Raw genomic sequence first — 5,217 nt, forward strand, 5'->3', positions numbered from 1 at the left:
GCTGATTTTCCAGCTAAGAGGATATGGTCTAGGAGTCCCAGAACCCAGCTACATTTAGCAGCCAGCCTACATATTTCAGCCAGCCCAGCATCAATACCTTGAGGAACATGGCCTGGAACTCTAGTCAAGCAGAAGCCAGAAGAGATGTGGAGTTTAATATATGAACTAGATGGTGGAAATGCTATGCAAGAATTGAGTTAAATTGTAAACTTAATCCTCCTCCTCACCAGAGACTGAGGCACTATAGGGGGAAAGAGGAAGGTAATCAGCATTTATATAGCACTTGCCATTTCATAGTCACTGTGATAAGTACTTCAGAAATATTTAATTTGATCTTTACAACAAACATGTTGAGAGAAGTGCCATTAATTCCTTAATTTTAAGGAAATTGAGGCAGAGTTTAAGTGACTTGCCTAGTTTTACACAGGTAGTAAGCAAATAATAAATACATATCCCTTCCTCTTTCCCTATTCTTTCTTCTCAAGAATGCTTTGCTGAATAAGGGTGATGACTAAATACTAGGTTCACTCTTAAATATAAGAAGTGGACGATTTGTGCAAATGACCACTACCAACATTCCCATTATGGAGGCTTAAAGAGAGTGACTGCTCTTCCTTTCTCTTTTACTTTTGTTTGACTCATTAAATCACTCAACCATGCCAACTAACATACTTTCTAAATGATGTTTCCTTCTAGCTGTAGTGTTTTATGTTATGCCAAATAAAAGGAACCAACAGGCAATGAGATATTGAAGATGATGGTAAAAAGTGGTAATAGAGAAAAATGGGCCTTAAATGTAAATTTTTGTGGACAGGGAATATTTTTGTTTTTATTTGTATGGACAGCACCTAGCACAATTGCTGGCACAGTGTAGGTACTTAATAGACATGTGTTGAATTGAATTGACTAGAAGGGTCATTATGCTGCAGAGGGAAGAAAGTCTATTTAAGGTAACTGAGGTCAAGAAAAGCCATCAGAGTATAATTCATAGTGTAAGAGTGTTTGCTCTCTAAATATGCTTCTCACTTCTCTGTATTGGTGTATGTGTTTTCTTTCTCACAATTGTTTTGCAGAAGGGACTCTTTTCTTAGTCAGAGCTTAGCAACTGAAAAATTATTTCTAGGGCCTAATACTGTTTTCTCATTTTTGAATGTTCAGTAAAGGGGAAAATATGTATATGTGGGAGATGAAAGCACCATTAAAACAAAACAAAACAAAATTTTAAAATGCAGTCATTCTATGTCTAGAGATGGAAATAATTCAGCTCCTTGTTCTGCATGTGACAATCAGGAACTGAAAATAATTATCATCTTTGATCATAATATCAATAATGCAGTTGAAAAGATTTGTCAATATTTAAAATCAGAATGCAAAAAAATAGTCCTATAGGGTAGAAGGAAGTGTTGCTTTAGCAGTAGAATAACTTTATCTAGTCATAAAAAAAGATTAGGGTGATCATATTTGAGTTGTCAATATATACTAGCTATGATCTATTAAGTAACAAAGCTGAATTTCAAAATCTATTGCCCTATCAATCATGTTACCATGTACATTCATCAGAGGGATCATAAAACATGCCCAAGCATCTTTTAATACCCATGTTGCTTCTAATAATCATTCATTCCTCCTCCCAAACCCTTTTGCCACAAGAGGATCAAGCCCAGATCAAATATTCATTTTTAGTTAAGACACACTTAAAAACAAGTGTTATTCATACATGGAAAATATCCATGTTGTAGATAAAAGGTTTTTTTTTTAATTGTCATTCATTTTAATTTAACCCCATAGATTTAACTAATATTTTAAAGTATTTATGTTAAGAAGATAATACTCTGAGTGCCACATTTGATGAGAGGTACAGTAGTGTACCAGAAAAGGACATTCAATTTGCAGCTAGAAGTCCTGAATTCATATCCCAGTTCTGCTCCTTTATATATCCAACCTCAGGCAGCTAGTTAACTCAGTGAATAGAGTAAATGTTCGACCTGGAATTAGGAAGACCTGGATTCAAATCCAGTTGGTCTTACAGGCTGTGTAACCATGGGCAAGTCATTGAATTTTTGCCTATTTTAGCTTCCTCATCTGAAAAATAGGGAAAATAATAGCACCTAATTCCTTAGGTAGTTGGAGGGTAAAATAAAATGATTGTGTAGTCTTTTGTAAAACTTACAGCACTATATAAATGAAGAGGGGGAGGAGGAAGAAGAAGAAGAAGCAGAACCACCACCACCACCACCACCTGGGATTTTTATAATCCCCAGGTATAGATCTCATTGCTGTGGAATGAGAAATGGGGAGATAGATGGCAGGCTAAGATGGGGACCTAGAATTTGATTGTTCAGGAATAAGGTGCCTTGACTTTAGGAGACATGAAGTAGGCATGGTTCATGATAATAATAATTATTATTAATATCAATAATAATAGTAATAATAATAATATGCCATCCTTTTGACTTAAGTTTCCTCATGTATAAAATAAGGAAGCTCAACAAGATGAGGTCCAATGTGACTTCCAGCTTTAAATGTGTAAACCTATGAAGAAGACATATAGCTTTCCCTAAAGGAGCTTAAAATCTAGTGGAATTAATAACTATATCAATGACTATAAAAATTAGAATATAAGTGCTATGATAATCAAGAATACTATTGAATTTAGAACAAGATGTGGTCATTTCTTGCTAGTAACTAGGTGGTAAAATAGAGATAACAGGGAAGATATCACAAAGAAAGTGACATTTGAACTAGATGCTTTGATAAGGGCAAGAGAGTTGTTATCTAGAATCTTTTTTCCCTAGGAGTGCCTAGCAATGTTATCAAGTAGGGCAAGATGGCAACCGACTGAGTTTCTATTAAGTAGGGAACTAGGAAGTGCAATCCTAGCAAGGGGAAGGCATATTGTCACCCAACAGAAATCTCTTGAAGAAGCACCTGGGAGATTTATTCTTCCTAGGTGCAGATGAGATTGCTATGGAATGGGGATCAAGGAGATGGATGGCAGGCTAAGATGAAGGCCTAGAATTAGAGAGATCAGGAGTAAGATACTTTTCCTAGTCCAGCCCAAAACAGACTGCTATGGTTACTGAGATAATTAGTTAATAATATTTTGACCACATATGAATTTTTTTTAAGGATGGAGAGGAGAAAGGAAGCACCATTATGTATACTCTTACATTTAGTTTTGAATGATGAGAATTATTTCAGCAGTCAGAGTTGAGTAGATGTGAGGGAGGAGAATTCATTGATAGTGTATAGGGTCCTGTGAATAAAATTATGTGGGCAAGAAAGGGAGAAACAAGTTGTATTGGTGGCGAATAATTATTTAATTGGAATGCAGAATACATGAAGGAAAATAGTTTAAGAAAACCTTGGAATATTTTGAATTAGATTGAACTGTCTTGAAATTAGTTAAGAAAAGGGAGTTTATTGGTAGTCATAATCAGAAGTTCATATTGAGAAGACAGTAGTAAATAGGTGGAATAGAGAGGGAAGAGACTGGTAATAGAGACATTTTAGAAATTTGAATGTATTGCAATAGTCTATTGTTCATTTTTTCAGTTCTGTCCAATTCTTCATGACCCCATGGACCAGAACGTGCCAATAGTGTCCTTGGATTTTTGATGGCAAAGTTACTGGAGTGCTTTGCCATTTCCTTCCCTAATTGCAATAATATAGAGAAGATGCAATATGGATCTGAATTAGGGGCAAGGTAGTAGGAAGGGAAATGGAAGAATATAAGCATTTATATAGTGCCTACTGCATGCCAAGTACTGTGTTAAGAGCTTTATACATATTTTCTGATTTGGCCTTCCTAAAACCCCTGTGAAAGAGGTGCTTTTGTTTTCTACATTTTACAGTGAAGGAAACTAAGACAAACTGAAACTAAGTGACTTACCCAGGGTCACAGAGCTAGTAAGTATCTGAGGCTGCGTTTGAAGTCAGGTCTTCCTAACTCAAGGTCCAGAATACTATCTGAGAGGAAATAGAATGCACAAGAGGTGATAGATTCTAGCGATTTGGTGGAAGTTGAAAAACAGAACTTGGCAACTGACTGGTTATAAGAAAAAGGGGAAAAGTGACAAATCAGATATGATTCTAAGGTTCTGAAGCTCTTCAACTGGGTTAGTAATGGAATCATGAATAGATATAGGGAAATTGGGCAGGCGGACACATTTCAGAGAAAAGATGACAGGTTTTAGATGTGTTTAACTTGAGGTGTCAATAGTGCAACCAGGGTAAATGTCCAGCAAACAATTAGAAAAGTGAGTCTAGGTGTCCAAGGGAGGGGCTACATACTGCAGATTTCACAGTGCTCCTGATGGACCTGATTAGTTAAGTCAAGGAGTAGTTGATTTCACAAATAGAGAGGGAGAGAAAGGGAGAGAGACAGACAGACAGACAGACAGAAGGGGAGAGAGAGAGAGAGAGAGAGACAGAGAGAGAGAGAGAGAGAGAGAGAGAGACAGAGACAGAGACAGAGAGAGGAACAAGAAGAAAGGCAAAAGAAGTGAAGAGAAGAAAAGAGGTCATAGTATCTTGATGGACATCAATATCAAAGGGGGCAAGAAGAAGATGGACCATCCAAAGTAATAAAAGGAATAATGAGAGAATTAAAAGATTTACCTCCTTCATGAATGAAGAACAGAGAATCAATATATTTGATATATAGGTGACATACCAACTTCTTGGGATATAGACCTTCAGAACATTTCCATCAGCTTGAGTGGAACTTTGTTCTCATCAATGTGGGTACTACCTCTACTAGTGTGGATTATAACCCATTCAAGTCTTCTTATTTTCAGTGATTCTTGTCTATGTCTTTCCATCAATTCTTCCCATACAAAGTCTACACAATGAATGCTCTAGGTATTTTGCTTTTGGGTAGATACCAGTGTAAAATTTAATTAATTACACAGAAACATAATATAAATGTATATCCATCTGATGAAACAAGAATATAAAAGGTTTTAAAGAATAGTCTTCAGATACAAGATTTCACGTGTAAAAAGTTGATGGCCCTGTCCCTCCACTTCTCTTGTGGCACCAAATAATCATTTCGACAGAATTTTTGAATGGCTTATTTTTACATTGTTTCAATGCAGATTTAAAAGTTCATATTGCTCATGACTACATATTGTGCCTATTTTTGACTGATGATTCATTGTTCAAAATAAGGGGAACAAAGAAGGCAGCTTAAGTTCCTTCAAGCTTTAGTCACTT

This window comes from Phascolarctos cinereus, unplaced genomic scaffold, assembly GCF_003287225.1.
Source record: "Phascolarctos cinereus isolate Bilbo 61053 unplaced genomic scaffold, phaCin_HiC Scaffold_4;HRSCAF=312, whole genome shotgun sequence".
NCBI classification, from domain to species: domain Eukaryota; kingdom Metazoa; phylum Chordata; class Mammalia; order Diprotodontia; family Phascolarctidae; genus Phascolarctos; species Phascolarctos cinereus.